The following is a 20960-nucleotide window of genomic DNA, read 5'->3' as shown; positions in this document are numbered from 1 at the left end:
TAGAAGACAGACAAGTTAATTAGAATGCAGACAACTAGGCGATGTTACATATTAATCCTCCAGAACAAAGGTTTACTGATGAATGAAAATATGCATATTTAAGAAATATATTGATAAAATGGAAACAAGAGCTTACAGTAGGAACCAAGAGATCCAGACCTGTCAGTAACTTCTCCCTTGCTTTTTGATGCACTTCCCTTTTATAGTAAAACAACTCAGCCGTGTGATTTTTTTTTTAGAGATTTTTTTTGATGTAGACCATTTTTAAAGTTTTTATTGAATTTGTTACAATATTGCTTCTGTTTTATGTTTTGGTTTTTTGGCCTCAAGGCATGTGGGATCTTAGCTCCCCTACCAGGAATAGAACCCGCACCCCCTGCATTAGAAGGTAAAGTCTTAACCGCTGCACCGCCAGGGAAGTCCCTATGTGATATTCTTGAGAACCAGATTAGTAGACATCTCAGTGATAGAAATCAGAATATAGGTTTGCCAAATGCAAAATACAACCTATGCCTGTGAATTAGAGAGGCTGTGAGATGTTCCCACAGCCTTCGTATTTATTTTGAGAGGCACAATTCATAGCTATTTATGCTTAGAGGAGCCACCAAAAGCAGATATTTTGAGCAGAGTATCAGCCCTGGGAAAAGTTAGATAATAGACAATGTATGTTTTTATAAGACTCATGCTTTCTTCTTTTGCTGTTTCTGTGCTGGTAGGTAACCAGCAGCTATCTTCTCCTTCAACTGCTTTTCAGCAAAAAGTCAACTAATCCTCACTTAAATGTTAACTGCAGAGGGATTTTACCCTGCACACGGATAATTGCCGTTGAATGAAGAATTCCTGAAAGTCAAAAAGTTCTCTGGCTTTAAAATGAAAGAAATGAATCTAGAATGCTGGCAATTCAGTGTCTTCAAAGAGAAAGGATATTCCTTCTGAGGACACTTTGGTGTTCCTCGAATCAGATTATATGTGTGACCACATATTTTATCTAGACCATTCTTGTCCTATGTATGCTGTGATGTCTCTTCTCTCTTTGCCTCCAGCTTGCCCCAAGCACCTCAAGTTTACAGAGACTAGGTTGTAGAGTTTATATTTCCACTGGGAAGAAGGTTCTTTTCTCGGAGGAAGGGCCCTGAGGGATGAGTAAGAGAGCTGTTATATCTTAGTTACTTTCGTTCTTCTTCCTAAGTGTAGGGCCAATGGAGAAATAGGGGAATTCTGTCTCTCCCCTGAGGCGAGCAAGAATCCACAGGTTTTATTAATGGACATACCTTTTCTAAGTCTAATCCTGACTACTCTCCATATTGTTTTCAAACTGTCCTATAGACATCCTATTATTTTAGAGAACTTTATCTAAATGGTACTTTAGGATTTGATACCATCTGCTTGTGTTTCCATTTTATTCGATTGCTGTTCTTATTGGAAGGAGTTAATGACATAATTCAGGAGAAAGAAAGCCTTGTGGAATTTGACATTAGCAAGAAGCAGTGGTGCGCTAATTTGGTCATTGTACATATCCCAGTTTGGTATCTCAATTTTAACAGTAGCTCAAGTGCTAAGTCATGCATACAGATGTTGAAGCATGACCTCAGGGGCTCCTTCAGGCTGTGAAGACCATTATACCGTCTGTACTTTGTTACTGATATGCTCCTCCCTCTAGTAGGCAGCTAATTTATACAGCAATCATGATCTTCTGCTTATTGGCCAACCGGACAGAATACACACAATTTCTAAGGCAAGCTTTCAACTTGCAGTACTAGTCTCCGGATATAACTTATTTCAGAAGTCATAAGACGGCAATTTGGGGGGCTATAACATGGGGATAAAACTACGTTCATATTGTATGAATAGCTGGAGATTCAGTTACACATTTGGAATATGCAAGAATGAGAGCTCACTTTAAAAATCGGGCTTATTTAAAAAATATGAAAACAGGTTATTTATTTTGGTATGGTATAAAGTATTACATGTATTTGGAGAATGGGACCATATTTTGCTGAACTGGAAACTCTGCCCTAATGTTTAAAGTTTTTTAGTATAAAAAGATTAAACTTTATTTAGATTAGTTTTTTAAAATAATTTTAAAACTTTGATTGAGGTATACTTTTTTTTAACACTACTCTTACTCAAAAACCAAATTTTATCACCTAAGACTTAGTATGTGCCATTTGTATAGTTCTTGCTCTCTTTTGAGTAAGAACATGTAGTCCTACTAGTTTCTTAATTAACTTAAATGTTTGTTTTACCTTATTCAAATTAGTTAAACTAAGGAAAGGTATATATTCCCAATAATAATATAAAAATAGACCAGAAAACTTCATCCTTCTTGCCTATAAAAGTTTATGGAAGAAAGTTCTCTTCAGTTTCCATAGATCCAATAATTTATGATAAAAGAGTGTGGGGTGGAGCCAGGGGGTAAGGTAGCAATCGTTTCCCACTCCTGGCATAAAATAGAATTTACACATTGTTAACAGGCTGGAAATAACCAAACAACAGTGATTAAGAAGATAGCTTTTATCTGGCCAATCTTATCTTTTCCAAGCTTAAGCAAGCTTTTAAAAACTGGAAATCTTTATTTAAGCTTAGCTCACTGCCATGATCTAATTGCAGAGGCCTCGAAACCAGTAACCAACAACTAGGGTCTCTGAAGTGGATAACTTCTTACAGTAATGTTGTGTTTTCTGTCTCCTGCATCTGCCAGGAAGTCTTTAGAGTAAACTTAACAAATATTCCAGAAAAATGTAACTTTATTTTGAAAAGAGATGTGACTGTAATGGGTATCTCTTTTTGTCTCTATCTCTGAAACTCTGTCTGTGTCTCTCTTTGTTTCTCTCTCTGCCTCTCATCAGTTTTGCTAGAATTAGATGATACCGTAAAATGGGCTCCATGGCATGGAGGTTTGAGAATTCCTTTTTATAAAATTAGTTTGTTAATAATATATATTTCTAGGCATGAAATTTCATGTCATGTTCTCTTGTGAATTGGCACTTGAAGACTAATTGTACTTGTTCTTTCTTCTGGAAGTTTTTCAGTGGCCTTTGACCAATCAGAAGTAGTATTTTGACCTGATCCAACATTAGGTCATTAAAAGTAAAATCCCTTTCCTGTAAGAGATCAATTGTAACAGTGTATTCAGTTGCCAAAAAAAAAAGAAATTAATATTCTTTATTTTGATTAAAAAAAACTACTTGACAATCATAATGACTCTAGTTTTAAATTTGAGGTCTCTATGAATGGAATGTGAGCCATTCACATATGACTGAGAATAATATACTACAAGAGGGAATGGAATATTTTGCACAAGACTGAGAACCAAGAGGTCCAAGCTCTGTTAGAAAAAATGACTAATCAATGAATATGAGTCCAGCCAGGATTTCAGTTGTTCTCAACAACTAAATAAAAAAGTGAAATTATAGTAGCAAAAAGTAACTTTCATATTATAAAATGACATGACTTACTGAAAAATGTAAATGGCACATTCAAATTTTGTGTTGCTGTGAGCATTTAATAAGACGGTGTACATAGAGTACCTAATATGGTGGCTGGCACTTAGGAAGGATCAACAAATAGCAGTGATGTTTGTGATGATTTCTTGAATTAAATTTTCTACAGCAAACAATCCTCATTTAAAACATGTTATTTCAACAGCAGCCACAAGATGGGAGTATTTACCTTTATAGTTTAGTTTTTTCTTTTTTCTTTTCTAATTACACTGCTGAAGGAATCGGGTATTTTGCCTTAGCTACTTCCTTGTAGAACATATAAGAAGTGTTCACCTGTAACCAGAGTGGTTTTACCACATATTGGTTTAATACATATCAGTTTTAATGATGCTAAATGTTACATGTCTTGGGGAATTTGTAATCTAACTATGTTTTCTTCTGAAAAATTCAGAATCAGTTTTGATCCTCTTCTGTGTGGTCATGATGCTTCTCTAGGTGATGGATTTCCTCTTCAGTCTCCATATTTATCTATGAGGATAAAAGCAAGAAAGAAATTATAGCTTAAAATTTGCACTTTGGCTGGTGAAATACTGGGCATGATTTGAATTGTATATGATCAAATCTAAGACTTAGGTTGACTTTTTAAATAATTATCTTTTTTTTATGAATTGAAGGCTAACTAGCTGGAAAATATACTCAAAGAGTTGTGAAAGAGGAACTCTACTTAAAAGATTAAAGTTATTTAAGATCTGTAAATGATCATCATCATTGTGTTTTTCCTGTCATTGTGCATATTGGAATATTGGATGTACTTTGTTCAAGAATATTAACATGGGAGTGTCCGGTCTTACTAAGAAGAATTGGAACTTACACATTCATTCCTGCATTATTTAAATAGACTTCTTATCTATGGCGGATTCCTTTGCATTTGAAGGATCCACTTTGGTTCAGAGGGAAACATTTGCCAGTGAAATATGTGGAAGCCACATGCATATATAGCCTTATTGGTTAGCAGATGTCCACTTTGGTGGAAAAATGAGCTCAACTTTTGTTTTCTGTGAAGGCTATTTGTATAAATTGATCTGTGTGGAACTAAAACAATGCAGATGTTTTACAATTAAGTTTATTCATAGACAACATTAAAGAAAATTGTTTTCATTAAAATAGGGATATATAAATGAAGAAACTCTGGATTGACATTTTCCCCTATTGAGAACCTAGAAACTCCATTGTTGTAGCTTTCCTCATATTTGTATTCCACAGAATCTATATACAAGAAAAGGAAAAACATATACCTTTGTTGGAGTATCATGTATAAAGGTAAGGACACTGTATATTTTATCTATAGCTCCTCATTGCCCTCTTTTGATGAAGGTATATTATGCATATTATTCTAAATTGGAAGACATTAATTTTGGAGCAGAAAAATTGCTTTAACACTCTGATGAAGGCATATTGATGCTGCAAAAACGTTTGATAAACAGAAACCTCAGTTAAATAGGGTTGGAAAACCAGGAGGGGACACTTTCACACCCTTTGATGATAGTAGAGCCCAGCAGGAAGAAGAAAGATTCCTCTCCTTTCCTGGCAAGGACTCAGCCAATGAAGAGCCATGAACTCTTTGTTTACTCTAGCCCTCTCAATTTCCTTTTCCCCTCTATAAAAGCATTCTCCTTCCCTTGCCGTGCAGGGACTTGCACGTGGCTTGCCATGGTTGCAGACCTCAAATTGCAATTCTCTGCTGATCCTGAATAAACTCGTCTTTGCTGGAGAAATATCTGGCAGTCTGTTTGTTTCAGGTCAACAGTGCAATCACCTATACCACACAATGTAGAAACAAATTTTTTATTATTTGAAGAAATTCTATATCTTTAAATACTTAAGAACCATAATCTGTTCTGGGCCTTCCCTTTTCCTCATTCTAAAAGAAGGACAAAGATCCAAAGAGGTTAAGTGATGGACTCAGGTCACACCATGTAAATAGTAGAACTCCAACTAGAACCCAGATCCCGGCCTCCAGGTTGTGGCTCTGTGCTTCCCCAACCAGGCCTTGCACTGTCTCCAGTGGAATTAGGCCACTACCTCTCTGTGTTTCAAGCATGGCTCTCCCACTTCTTCTTCAGCCTATGGAAGAACATCTTGTTTTCTTTCATCGCATTATGAGAAAATAGGAACTTATTCTTCTGTCCTAAGTAATGAATGGCTTAAAGCAAGTTCTGTCAGCTAATGATTATTTTAGAGAATGGTTCAAGATAATCTGATTCAAAACCTAAATTGCTATTTTCAGGAAATGTCACCCAATATTTAATAGCTTGAGACCACCAAATTCTATTTAGCAGATCAAATATCATATAGTGCATTCTGCAAACTAGAACTGGATTGCAGTGGGAACTTATATTGCTCAAAGTAAGACTTCTCTTGGTGCTGTATTATGCCCATGCTCTATAGCAAAGAATTCTTGGGTGTTGATTGGTTATTTGTCCAAGTGTTGGAGCAGACCCAGAACTATGTTCTGAGGAATCCTTCACTCTGCCAGTAGAAGTTTCTTGACCCACCTCATGTGTAGATGGGGTAGCCATCTATTCAGCAGCAAGTCTTGATTAGGCTGTTTAATTGCTATAGGAAACCTGCTCAGCTGATTGTCAAGGAATATGGATTTGCCCTTAATCAGCAGCACACAGTATCAACAGTATAAGTTCTCGCCAAAGAATACAATTTTGAACTCTTTGCTTTTCAATTCCTATCAAACTCTTGGCTTTGAGAAATTATAATCAAGGAGGATTGACTGAAAGCTAGGCAAACCCTCAAATGCTGTAGATGGTTTAAAAAAATGTATAACAAGCCATCAAAATGTTACAAATCTTTACCATGTTACAAATTTTTACCATGTAGTTTTAGCCTCTTCTAAAAATGTTTTTAATCAGTTACATTGGGCATATGCCATTAACTTGCATGGAAGAAGAAGCAGCCATGAGAAGAAAACTTGAAGTTCTTAAGGGGACATGGCTGAGGAAGAGGTTCATTACATCTCAGAGTACACTTTTAATGAAAACTCATGGGAGAAGTTCTTCTCAGGTCTTAGTAATAAGAAAGTCATCTCTTTCTAAGGTTTTTGTTTTTTTTTTTGAATTCTTATAGCTATCAGGAATCTTTTTACTGGTTTTCTCTCGGTCTTTGCTTTTATTTCTAGGAAGCACTGAGTCAAATTTGCAGCCTGTTCCTAGCACACGTGAAATGCGTTTTTAAAAAATGTACTAACCAAATTTTCCTCCTTCCTCTATATTTCCCTTCTATGTGCTTTATCTTACTGTTTGTATTTTGAGAAGAAGTCATGGATTTTTCCCCCAGAATAATAAATTTCCATAAAAGGAAAATCAAGCGCAGGAGACTTTTAGGTGTATTTAGGATAATTATTTTTTTAAAGTACCTATAAGAATAGTCACCTGCATATTTGTCTGGATCTCTGTGATCTTTCTTCTCCCACTCTTCCCCAAGACATACTACTTCTAATTCTCCATTCCTTTTCCCCCATACTCCCAGCTCTGCTTCCACTGGCACTAGGAGAGAACTTGCCTCTGTCCCCTCACAGGGGGTTAGAACAGATGTTAGCAGATCCCAAGATCTCATGTTGAAGGTATATCAGATAAAGGGAGAAATGGTTAAATTGACTCCTTCAGATAAGGGAAAAAGATAAAGAAGGGGGGAGAAAAGAAAATGCGGAGAGAGAGGATTTGGAAAAATGTGAGACTGGTGGCGCAGTGGTTAAGAGTCTGCCTGCCGAGATTAGAAAAGAGAAGGAAAAAAAGAAAAGAAAAGAAAAGAAAAGAATCTGCCTGCCAATGCAGGGGACATGGGTTCGAGCCCTGGTCTGGGAAGGTCCCACATGCTGTGGAGCAACTAAGCCCATGTGCCACAACTACTGAGCCAGCGCTCTAGAGCCCACGAGCTGCAATTACCGAAGCCTGCATGCCTAGAGCCCGTGCTCTGCAACAAGAGAAGCCACCACAATGAGAAGCCCACGTACCGCCAGAAGAGTAGCTCCTGCTCTCCGCAACTGAAGAAAGCCCACGGGCAGCAACGAAGACCGAAGGCAGCCAAAAATAAAATAAATAAATAAATTTATTAAAAAAAAAACAAACGTGAGACTGGACACGACCTGGGAGAAGAGGTAAGACGGAAACTGCTGAACCACTGCCATTAGAAGACAGATACATACTTTACAGATGAAATTAGTTTTCTGGGTGATGAGTGTTGCACACCTCTGCTCTGTTTTCCACTTGTCGTCACTAAAAAAGAATTTCAATGCTAATTGTGGGAGTGTATTTTCCTGTAGAATGTGTAGGGATGCGTTTTCTGCCTGGGGCCATGAGGGCAGCCCACAGGGAGAATGCAGGGTCATGGGAGCCCAGAAGTCTGGGTTAATGTAAGACCCTGGGAATTTGTCAAAATCTCAGGGAGAGATTTGGGCTTCCAAAGGCCAAGACAGTGTGAGGGAAGGGAGAGGCTTCTAGGCAAATTTACTTAAATCGTGGAGTGACAAAAGGTCCCACTGATATTTTGTTAAAGTAAGGTAACTATACAAGTTATCGTCTAAACCAGGATGCTTTTGAGGATGAAAGGGGGTGCCATTAATAAATATTGTTGTAACAGCAGGTATATATCAGTGCTGACAAATGATTGCCCTAGGTATAGTACTTAATAGTTTCCGATTATTGGCATAAAGGTTTGAAAGTGCACTTTTAGGAAATACCTATTTACATTAGCTAGTTACAAAGACTCTTTTTTAAAAAAAATTATTATAATTTTTATTCTATATTGGAGTATAGTTGATTTACAATGTTGTGTTAGTTTCAGGTGTACAGCAAAGTGATTCAGTTCTACATATACATATATCCATTCTTTTTCAGATTCTTTTCCCATATAGGTCATTACAGAGTACTGAGTGGAGTTCCCTGTGCTATACAGTAGGTCCTTGTTGGTTATCCATTTTTTTATCTAGTAGTGTGGATGTGTTAATCCCGAACTCCTAACTTATCCCTCACCCCCACCCACACTGCAAAGACCCTTGAATACACCTGCTTGAAGTACTCATCTTAAGTTCGTGCTCATCAAAATGTATTTTTCCAGCCTCCCCCATTCTTTGCATTCCTTCCTTCCTTTGACCCTAGACCTGGCCATTCTGGATTGGCTTCTCTTTCTCTCTGATCCCATAAACCTAGCTCCTGTCTCAATTCTCAATCACAGATCTAGACTGTATCACACAGTAGTTTTGTCACTATCCTTCACTAAACTTTATTACTCATGGTTTATATTTCTATTGCATATCATAATATCTGGCACAAAAATATACTCAGTAATTGTCTATTAAATAAATAAATGAGTTGAAATATCTTTTGCAGTCAATGTCACATATTTTTTAGTCCATAATTTCTTGTGTCAATGTGCTCTGAGGCAACAGGCTAAGTCCTATGCACTTGTATCATGAACCCTTCAGGCCCTTGGGTTAGATGGCGGATTTCTAAGGTAGGAAAGAAGCTGAGCAGTGTAATAGATTGGAATTGTCGAAAGTCAACTCTTGGGGGCACCTGAGCCTAAGGGTTGATTGGTGTGATGCCAACCTCTCAGTACCTGCAGAGAAAACATTGCCACTTTCTGATTTGGAGAAGTACTGACTTTTGTTGGATTTTCTGATCTTATTAAATATGTTGTCTTCTAATGCACTGCCAACAAACTACAGATTTCTAAATATTTTGAGGTCTATGATTTTTCATATTTTGAGTGACGGTGCAGTGACAAAGATGTGTTGTGGGAGATGGGAGAGCTGACATGCTAGACAATAACAGCTCTCTCAAAGTAGCAATAAAATCTGCCTCCTACAATAAATTTGTGTTCCATTTAGAGTGGGCCTGAATTTTTTTCCTCTCATGTTTCATAGGACTAAGAACGTCTGCATTATGTATCACTATCTGCTTTTTAGGAGGTTTGTTGCTATATTAATGTATGTTTGAAATGTTTTCTGAAGATCATATCTTTCTTCCAATTTTTGTAACTTTTAATCAGTGCTCTTTCAAAATTGATTAACTTCAGTAAGGATGAGGAAAATGGCATTACACATTTTTCATGGGTATATGCAACCCAGGTAAGTGAAAGTTAGGGTGCTTTTTCTAAGATTGTATTTGTTGATGTGTGAGGTTGTATGATTTAACTCTTTCTCGATCTGTTCTGTTGTACGGACCTTAGAACAACTTCTGGATCTTATGTGCTATCATGATATCATTACCCTTTTTCCCTTTACTATCTTCCCTCTTCTAAACCATTATGTACAGCAGCTATTGTGGGAGTGTTGTTGCTATTATTGCCTAGTATCCAATCAACCTCTTATATAAGAAAAGCTCAACTTTGGTTTGGGATACTGAATACTTCCCAATAACAGTCACGTGTTTGACTAGTGTCCACTCCACTCCAAATTATGGCTTTGAGTCCTAAGTGACTAAATGCAATCAACAAATCTCATTCTTCTGGCCAGTTCTGAAGTTGGCAACAACCCAGTCAGAGTTCATGAGACACAAGGAGATGTTTACTGATATTTCTGGAACGTAGATGTTTTTTCTCTCCCCATGGTTGGTATAATGTGAGGATGCATGGTTTGGAACTCTGTAAACTTGCTATCACCAGAGTAGAGCCCAGAGAAACTGCTAGGCCTCTTTGGAGAGTTCAGGGATGAAGTGGGTACCGTTGATAGTAGAGCAAAGGTGCAGAGAACTGAGTTTTTGTGGCCTCCTTGGAACTCCTGGATCAAGCCTCTCCTGAATTTAGAACTTCCTTTGGATCTTCAGTAATATGGGACAATGATTTCTTTTACAGTTTTAAGCTAGTTTGAGCAGGGATTTCTATACCTTGGAACTGAAGAAAATCCACTTGATACGTCAGGATTTCTGAAGGCATCAGCAATGCTTTGATTTCTTATGATATTTCTGATTAGGAGAATGATGGTTGGAAGGGGGTGGAAATTGGAATAAGGAGTTAGAATCAAGTTATGGTAGGTGGAATATTCAGCCTCAGAAGAACTGACTCTAGCACCATTTGGGGGAATGGGTGGAGTTACCACTTCTAAACAGAATCACTTTTCTGCTAAAGATCCTCTCCTTAGAATTGAGAAAAGATAGCTTTCATGGCTATGGTAGGTGGGGCTGAAATATTGATTATAAAGCATGTGTAAGATCTTCTATTGATCATGATTTACTTGTTGAAGAGATATAATATACAGCTTGTATTGAGTGTACTGCTTTATAATTTCCAAACCCAAATTTACATTTTTCTTGAAATCTTTACTCAAAAACATAGGTAACATATAAACCTTGCTACATTTAGTGTAACTTGCTGCAAATTTTTGGCAATGTCTTATTCATGTCTACCTCTTTAATCCTCCTTACTGTTCATTCTGATTTTTTTTTTTTTTTTCTATTCAACTTATATTTTTCTCCTTCCCTTTCCCTTTTGTTCTGTTTCTTTGAATTTACGAGACAATAGTGCCCCTAGGTAGCAGTCCAAAGGTATTACCTGGTATTACCCCTAGTATTAATAGTTAATAAATTGAACTCTATATTAATTCCATGATTTTTTTTTTATTTACGAGAAACACTTTCATGAGGTTCAACACCTTATTGAACCTAAGCCACCAAAACCATATGCAGCCTTAGACTTATCTTTCATGAATGATGCAAAAAGATTTAAAACTCATAAAGGTCATTCACAATTATACAAATATGAATTCCACTTTAAAAAGTAAACTGTTAATAAATCAGATAAGAACTCTAGCACACATTTTTTCCCCCTAGGGAATCAACTCACATATAAAAAGGAATTACCAAGGAAGTATAAAATAAGAGTAAGAACAGTCAATTTTCTAACTATCCAATGCAAATTTATTTATTTTCACACAGTAACACATTTTTGTCATCTTCAGGTAAACTCCCACAGCATGGAAATTTGTTAAGTAATAGTTACATTATATTTGACTCTTTTCCTCGAGTAGAGCTTCACCTTCATTTTTAACTTAATATCTGTGTTACTGAGTCCAAGCTCATCCTGCTTGCCACATGACAGGCCAATAAATCAGGAGATGAGGTGTTGGAGCAAAGAATAATGACTTTATTTGAAAAGCTGGGAGTCCAAGAAGATGGTGGACTAATGTCCTAGAGAACCATCTTCCTGAGGTCTGAATGCTAGTTTCTTTTATAGAACAAAGAAAGGGGAAGGTGAGGAGGTAAAGTAAAAAGGCCATAAGTTGTTGCAAATATCTGGTTTCAGCCCACATCCAGGAGGGGATGTGTTAATTTCTCCTTTCCTGCAGCCATTCACAGGTGGGCTGGGTCAGGATGTTTCCTGTGAGCTGAACAAAGGTATATTAGTTTTACATTCAGGCATGGGGGTTGGAGACAGGCTTATGTGTACATTAAGCTATAGACAACATCCCTTTAGTGATTAACTTGTAATGAAAGCAATAGAAAACAAAGGTTAAGGTAAAAGAAGCAGATCTAATATGGAGTCAGATTTGTTATTCCCTATTACATCTGGACATTATAAGTGCTCCATGATAATATTCTCTTTCAAAGTAATTTCAACATTTTTTCATTTGATCCTAATAATCCTGTTGTGAGGTAGTAAAATAATTGAGGCAGAGAGGGTAAATAGTGTGAAACAACAGTTATCATTCTTTCCTCTTTTTCTCTATTCCATATACTTGTTCTATTAAGCAAGCTTCTTAGCCTTCCTGTGGCTCGTGGTCTCTATCTATAAAATGTTCATTATAACATTACCTACCTTACAGGTTGACTTACTACAATATTCATTTGACCGTTGTTTATAACTGAAAATTGGAAACAGTGTAAATGGCCAAAATAGAAGAACAGGTAAATAAATTTTGTTACATACATGTGATGCAGTGGGCAACCTTTAAAAATCATGTTTTTAATAAATAATAGATTGAGATAATGTTATGATAGAATGTTAAGTGTAATACAAAGCACGATACACAATCAAATATACAGCATTAGCCAAACATATAAACTAATATTTTATATACTTGGGAAAATGATTCAAAGTAAATAAATATTTTAAGATAGTATTAGCAATTATATTTTTCAGATGGGATTTCTGTCTTATTTCAGGTTGCTAAAACAAAAATCCCATTGACTAGGTGACTTAAACAACAGAAATTTATTTCTCACAGTTCTAGAGACTGGGAAGGCAAAGATCCAGGTGCCAGTTCATTCTGTTCCCGGTAAAGTCACTCTTCCTGGTTTGCAGACAATGCCTTCTTGCTGTATTCTCACATGGCAGAGAAAACGTGAGAGCTCTAGTCTTTCTCTTCTAATAAGGACACTAATTCCTTGTGGGGGCTTCACCCTTCCAACCTCATCTAAATCTAATTATCTCCAAAGGCTCCACCTACTAACACACCATCTCATTTGAGGTGTTTCAACATATGAATTTTGGGGGGATGCAACCACGCCATCCATACATAACAGTTACCTTTTTAAGGTATTTTAATACACATTTTGAACTTTTTTTCTACAGTAAGTCCTACAACTTTTATAGGAAATGTATCACAGTAGTGTTTCTAATAGCAAAAATCTTGCAAGAGCCTAAATCTCCTTCATCAAAAGGGAAATACTAATTATGGTATGGAACAGTCATACTTGAGAATATTACTCAATTTTTAAGAAGAATAGAAAGATGCCCAAGATTTATTTTGAATAAAAATCAACAAGCAATCCCAAGCAAGACCAGTCTTTAAGGCTTGGTCTGAAAACGGAAAGTGTGGACTCAATTAAAATTACTCTCACTTTCACTACTTAAGCAATAACTGATCAGTATGAAGGATGCACCAGATTTTCAGCTTATTAGCAAACGAATCTGCTCCTAATTTCCTAATAGAGACTTACAAAGACTCACAAAGCTTGGAGGTCCCCCAAGTCTATGAGAAGTGGGGAATCCCTCAGAACAGGTGGGAGTGGAGGGTGGGAGTGTGAGCCCCACCTACTCTACAAGCAGCCTTTGCTGAGACACAGTGTTATACTTCCATCCTCTTTCTTACTTTGTTACAGAACTTAATCTAGTTTCAGTGCAACAGTTTATGTAATCTCATTTATTTGGGAGAAAAGTTGTATACAAATGCAAAGCAAGATACATAGTCAGTTGTTTATAGTCATTACCTCTGGGAGGAAAACACAGAGAATGTAGAGGATTTGATCTTTTCCTGTGTGTACTTCTATATTTGAATTTTTTCCCCCAAAATTCATCTCCCAATTGAGTAATGAAGAAAATAGTAATACTTGTTAGACAATGATTATGTAGGTCTTACCTGGTTCAGTATAAATGTAAGTAAATTATAGATTGATTAATAACTCATATGTTATATATAATAAAATAATACTGAGTCAAGGAAACTTTGCCAAATGAGTTTGTCACCCTGACCTCCAATAGCTTATAAGGGCAAGTAACCAGTAATATAGCCAGTTCAAGGAATGTTATTGGCCACTTGACCAGATTCCACTTACCATCTCCTCAGTCTGTTCTTCCTACGAATGAGTCTTGGTCCATGACCTTAAAGAAAGTATGTTTTAGCCAGAAGGATCAGTGGACTGTGTTGGACAAGACGTGGGACTATTCATGTGACATTTATTTATCATTTTCTAAGCAGCTATTATATGTCAGTCATGGAGGATGCAGAGGTGTGTAGTAAGCAGCCTACGCCCTCAGTGAGCTTGCTGCCTGGCAGGAAAAGCAGGCCACTGCAGGTATTATTAGCAGAGAATTCAAGGGCTGGGCTCTGGAGGTGGATCCGGATTAGCAGATGCTGTGTGATCTGAGGGGAATGGCTTAACCTCACCCCTGCTCAGTTTCCTCACCTATAACATAGGACAATCATGGTGTCTACTTCTTCAGGTTACTGTATGGATGAACTGAGATAACATATATAAAGTTTAACTTATTATAATTATGATTTAAATGAATAATTTTGATGTATTGTGACAAGAGCTGTATCAGTGGTCAGCAAAAATGATGTTAAGGTAGCTGTGATGATGTGGTTCAGTGGAAATCACATGTACCACTGATACCTTCTGTACCCTTGGTTCATAATGTGAGCACGTGGATCCTGAAGTAGGATGCTGGCCGTGTCTTTAGTGGTTTTGAGAGATTCCATTAGTAGAGTCTCTGCCTCTTAGGAGAGGTTCTGCCGGCTGCGTTTGGTGTTCAAAACAGTCTCTTCACTATAGGTCTCAGTCTCCTGTGTTCACAGAAGAGCAATGATTCATAAACCATTAAGAGATCCCAGTCTGTAGTTCCATTGTCTACTGTGAGGGGCGTGTTGGAGGATGTGACTCCCTCTCCACTGTATTCTTCCATGAAAGGGGCTTGAAGCCCGTGGGCAGAAGGCTAGATCGGGCTTGACCGTGTCTGAACGTGCAGACCCGCCCACTGCACAAACCTGACCCTCTTGCTCACAATCTGAATATTCAGTGTCTGTCTGTGATGAGTCACATAAACAATATTCAGACCATTTTTTTTCCAAAGCAAAACCTTTTGCTCTTGCTCTGTGTTCAGTGTTCTTGCCTCAAAATTGGCTGTGGACAGCTTCTTTCTTCTGCTGGACAGAGTGCCCAGAGTTAGTTAACACACTAGCTGGAGACTGTTACACGGGAGGATGAAGGTGGCCAAACAGGTTCCATTCCCCTGTCATAGAGCCGGGGGAGAAATGCACCTACGTATCGCAGAGGGATTGGAACTTAGAATAAAGGTGGTCCTCTTGACCTTGCAAGCCCTTTAAGCAGGGGTGAAATTGTTTTTCTGAGAAGTTGATTGTTATGACTCTCAGAGGTTTTTCTTTTTTTCAGTATTTGCTTTTCATGATGCAGCAAGGCACTAAATGATTTAAGGGTAGATCTTATTCAAAACCACTTGTTCTGCTTAGCTAACTCATGGGTTCTAAGTGGTTCATGAGTATCCTTTTAAAGTCCTATTATGATAAATGAGACCAAATGGCATGTTTTGCCATATCGTCTAAATTGGTCACATTTTTCTGTATATTGCCTGACTCCTCTAAAATTATAAAATAGGTTAGGAGATAAATTATGTAAACCAGGACTCATGCTCTAGAATTCAGCCTCTTGTGGATAGCATGCCTCTCTATTAAAGTAAGAGGAAACTCAGGAAGAAAACAGTTGGATTTGTGACAAACTTTCCTGCCTTGGCTAAAATGACTTCTTTTTCTTCTCTTTACTTTTTGATGTTTATGTTCATCATAGAGATCTTCCAGGTCCCCAAGAACGTCAGCACCACAGGTAAAGTGGGAACCTAAGAAGCCAGTGCCTGCCAGAGGCCCATGTTGCTTAACTGGATTGATCTTGTACCATGGCGTTAAAAATAGACATCATTAGTTCCTAGGGGCTGTCTTCAGGATGTCATCAGAACTGAAAAAATGACTCCACATACCAAAAGAGGGAGAATGTGGAAAAAAAATGTCCTGAATATTGTTTATGTGGCTCATCACAGACAGACACTGAATATTCAGATTGTGAGAGCAAGACAATTAAATTCTGTGAGCCTCATTTTTCTTATATGTGCAATAGGTCAAAACTGTTGTACCAATATTTTTTTTGGCTTTCATGTAACATATCAATAATAGGCTAGGTAATTAGATCAAAGTGTTTTACCTAACAGAGGTTCATCCAGGAAGAGGAAGTCATTAATAACCCCCCACCATAGTAGGCAGAATACCCTCCCCCTGCCAAAGATGTCCAAACACTAATCCCTGGAAATGTGAATATGTTATAGATCTTAAATCGGGAGATTATCCAGGATTATCCAGGTGGTTCAGTTTCATCACACGAGCCTGTAAAAGCAGAGAACTTTTCCCTGGCTAGAAGCAGCAGAGGAAGACAGAGAGATGCAGCAGAAGGGGAGAGATCTGAAGTGTGAGAGCAACTCTCCCTCTGCTGTTGCTGGAGGGAAGTCACGTGGAACCCATGAGAAGGAATGCAGGCAGCCTGTGGAAGCAAAGGACCATCCCTGCTGACAGCCAGCCAGGACCTCAGTCCTACAACAGCAGGAGCTGCACTTAACCAATGACCTGAAAGAGCTTGGAAGGTGGTTTTTCCCTAGAGCCTCCAGAACAGAACACAGTATGATGATACCTGTATTTAGTCCTTGTAAGACTCTAAGTGGAAGTCTTCACTAAGCCACACTGTGCCCAGACTTCTGATCTATAGAACTATGAAATAATTAATGGATGTTGTTTAAAGCCACTATGTTTGTGGTAATTTGTTACAGCAGTGATAGGAAACTAATACACCCTCATTGCTAGGAGAAAAAAAAAGCTTGAGGGAGGTAATAAAGCATGTGACTCCAATACCTGGTCTCCTCACTCTTCCAGACCCTCAGAGGCTGCAGATGGCAGAAAGGGACACGTGCTGGAAAAGGGTGGGCCTCCCGAAGGAGGTCTCTGCACAGGATGTTCTACCTACCTGGGTGCCAGTGCATTATCTCTTGGTAAAGGCAACTTGGCAGTGTCATTTGCTTAGGTGAGAGGAGGCCTTGAAGTTGAACTTTCCTGGGCAGCAGTTGGTTCCACTGTGCATAGGTGAAACCAAGTAGTCACTGCAGGCTCCACCGCAGGGTTTGAGGGGAAGCTGAAAGCCAGTGTGGGGTCCACTGGCACAGGGAACTCTTTGGAGCCCTAAGTAGAGCAGATTTTCTAAGCTGTCACAGTTGTTGGATTCAATTGTAAATGCAAATAAAGCAGGCAGCAGTAAAATAACAGCATTGCCTTGGGAGACCAGAGGGCCAGAGATGCAGTGCCTGGAGAGAGACTGGCTCATTCTCTCCACTGTGAGGTGGTGGGAGACACACACCTCCCTTCCACTGGCACGTACATTCAAGCATAATTTTGGAGAGGAGCCAGAGAGATGGAGAGAACACCAAGAAGTCTGGGACAAAACTTATCTTATTATTTTTCTAAGAAAGAGCTTTACCATCATAAAGGAAGCATTAAGATAATCAGATGACAATAAAGTTAAAAACCTGATGAAAGTTGTTTCTATTCTGCTGCCGATTTTAGGGGCTCAGGAGGAAAGACAAATTAATTAAAAACAAAAGAATTTCATTTTCTCATGATGATGGATGTGTCAACCTGACTGGTTTACGAGATGCCCAGATAGTGGATAAGATATTTCTGGTGTGTCTGTGAGGATGTCTCAGGAAGAGATTAGCAATGGAATCCGTAGACTGAGTAAGGAAGATCCACCCTCACCAGTGCAGGTGGGCATCATCCAATTGGCTGAATGCCTGATTAGAACAAAAATGTGGAGGAAGGGTGAATTTGCTCTCTTTGCTTGAACTGGGGCATCCATCTTTCCCTGTTCTTGGACATCAGTGTTCCTGATTCTTGGCTTTTGGACTCAAACCAGACTTAACACCATCAGCTTCTCAATTCTCAGGCCTTTGAACTCGGACTGAATTACACCACTAGCTTTCCTGGTCCTCCAGCTTTCAGATGACAGATTGTGGGACTTCCTGGCCTCCATAACCACGTGAGCCAATTCCTGTAAAAAAAAATCTCCTCTCATAAATATATCTGTATATATCCTATTGGTTCTGTTTCTCTGGAGAACCCTGACTAATGCACTCATGTTGTGTGAATTTTATTTTTGACTGTGCTACTGTATACACCTTTATCCCCCATAAAAGTGTCAGTTCTCAGAGATCAGGGCCTAGTATCTTATAATTATATCTCTTGTATTCCCCAGAATTCCTAGATTTCAGCACAAATAATAGGGGTGATTCAATGCAGATAACTGGCCTGTTCCTGCCAACATTTGTTCTGGGTGGTCAGTGCCCATATTATCCAGTTATTCAATATTTTAATATCATACCTCAAGTGAATTTTTCCTTTCACATTTTCTTATGATAATTTTTTAACATACAGAAAAGTTGAAAGAATTGTGCATTGCCTATCCCCACTACCTATATTCTGCAGTTCAGCTTTTGCTATATTTGCTTTATCACACATATGTCCATCATTCCTCTAGCCATCCATCAATCCATCTTTTTTTTTTTTTTAATGTTCTTAAAAGTAGGTTTCAGACTTCACCCCTAAGCACCTCTGCACATGCACCATTGATTTAGAGTTTGATATTTGTTTACTGCTTGTTTGTTTTTTTTAAAATAAGACCTAGGCTGAATATATATTTTGTATTTGGAGTTTGACACGTGGGGTAATTAAGATTAACACAATGATAGCTTGACCAATAGAAGGCTACTGTGAACAGTTGATAGCTGAGTTAGGAATTTGTAGACCAAGATGAAATTTTGATTACAATAGCAAATAGAGATCCTCTTTATAATCTCTCTTATCAACAAAGTTTATTTAGAATAAATAGGAGAGAAAGTCAAATACATTCCAGGAGTCTGAGGTCTCAAGGTAAAGGCTGATTCTAATGGAAACTCTCTAGATTGTGATGAATCATATAGCTTTCCCAGCAAAGGTTAAAGGAATATTGATGAAGTCAGAGATCATTTCAGCTGTTTTAAAACTCTCAGTTTTTTGACCTATGCTTCTATCAGGTTATGAAGCTAATATTCTCTCCATCAGTTGAACAAGCTATACAAATCATTAAAATGGTACATTTAGACAACTGTCTTACTTCATCATATCATTTGTCTGTGCAAACAAAGTCTTGTGGTTCTAACTATTGCTCCCACCTCAAAAACTTCATAACTTATACAATATGTACACCATTTTAAGTGTCTACTAATGGTAGACACACAAGGGAAGGGAAACATCCCACAAGGGAAGGGGAATGTTCACACAAGGGAAGGGGAACATCATTCCTTGGATAATAACTTGGTAAATTCTTGAAAAACTGATTATATTGTATCCAGTTATCCCAACATGTTGCATCTTCATTGCCCCCTCCCTTCTTTCTCCCCTCATGTGGGGGCAGAACTGGTTCATTCTGAGTCATGATTTTAGAATTGTTTTTACTTTTCTTCTGCCCTGATATGGAAAAATCTCAAAAGCAACTGAGGGAGCTGAAAGAATATGAAAAGCCTGCTATGAGCAAGATTTAGCTAAGGAACATCTAAAAATTGATTTGATATTTGTTTCATAGGTGAAACTTTATCCTTGGTCAGCTTGCGGTATTGCATTGCAAACCAATCAATCCTGCCTGATCTTTCAAAGTCTGCAAAAGCCTAAGTGACCTGTTACACAGTCTGCCCAAAGGACATGGACTTCGTCGTCTACAACACAGAAGAAGAGATCCAATCTTGAGACAAAAGTAAGTATATGCAACAAAGTGTATTTCCAAAGTGCTATAGAGGCCCTCTACTCTTGTGGCAGTCTTGAGCAAAAGATGGAGAGAGGCTCAGGTTGAAGAGGAAGCTGTATGAGGAAGGTAAGCCTAAATTCCTGTTGTTACCCAGCCCCATATTGTTGTTTCCAGAGCACTATCAAAGTCTTCATGGATGGAATATTTTGACACAGAAATTCTGGATTCACACAGTTCCTGGCACCTAGGAAGTGCTCCATACATGGGCCAAGTGCTTGCTGAATGAAAGTCCACAATTCAGTATCTAGGGCCGTGAGCAGAGGCTTACAATCAAGGTCTATCCTCCCTCTAGAAGTCTAGGTTCTAAAGGATCCATCCTTCCACAGAAAATGCTTGACGACCAATACGGACATACCTTCATTTAGGGGGACTCTGGGGATGCTACACCACAGCTGCAAATTTCAAATTTGCAGATTTCTAGGGGCCAGGTTTGTATTGTAAATGCCTGAAACATTGGGAAAAGTGTGGGAAAAATAGCACAGGCATAGCAATTGATTTTCAGCTACAGCCTCAGGGAAACAAGAGGGAGTTGTGAGGACTGTGGCAAACTAGAAATCCTGTGCTCTGTCTAATGCGGAGAGCTGCATTCAGCTTCAGTGGTTTAATGCCTCATGAAACTGCATGCTCAGTAATGGGGAGTTCCTAATTTTTCAAGAACAGCTGGAATTTGGTTTGAAATTATTAATTTTTAAGATCTGACAGACTACCAGCATTTGGGATCTCAGCTCTCAATTTAATGAATACAAGGTTCTAGTTTCAGTTTGGTGACAGAATGGCCATTCCAGCATCAAGTGTCAACATATAGGGAAGTGTAACTAATGACTGCTACTGTGTAGAGTCAGCAGATCTCTACTTCAATTCTCTTTTCTTTTTGTGATGAATCTTTCTGTTGTGTTGAATCCTGTCTAACAATTATAACTATACCTTTTAGAGTTCAGAGGAATCTAATCTCTGTGCTGGTTTATATTGATGGAGGAAGCTAAGTTTCCAATAGTCTGAACTCACAAAACTGTGCAGTAGCTTACTCGGAACAGAGTGACCAGTCTCCCTGCCCAGGTCAACGTGTTAACCAGAAGAACATGGTGCCTATCCACGTCCAGCTGAATTTCACATCTGTTAGGCT

The 20960-nt window shown here is 38.3% G+C and overlaps 1 long non-coding RNA gene across 1 annotated transcript; it reads right to left on the bottom strand.

Annotated features, from left to right (window-relative positions):
- Positions 1 to 242: 242 nt before the first annotated feature.
- Positions 243 to 17328, bottom strand: LOC309624455. The gene is made up of 2 exons (XR_014241939.1): positions 14006 to 17328; positions 243 to 3971 (listed from the first exon to the last, which is right to left on the bottom strand). It is a non-coding gene; the product is annotated as an uncharacterized lncRNA (long non-coding RNA).
- Positions 17329 to 20960: the final 3632 nt, after the last annotated feature.

This window comes from Balaenoptera borealis (genome assembly GCF_965194805.1).
Source record: "Balaenoptera borealis genome assembly, chromosome: 2".
Lineage (NCBI taxonomy): Eukaryota > Metazoa > Chordata > Mammalia > Artiodactyla > Balaenopteridae > Balaenoptera > Balaenoptera borealis.
This window is presented reverse-complemented; position numbering and strand designations above follow the sequence as displayed.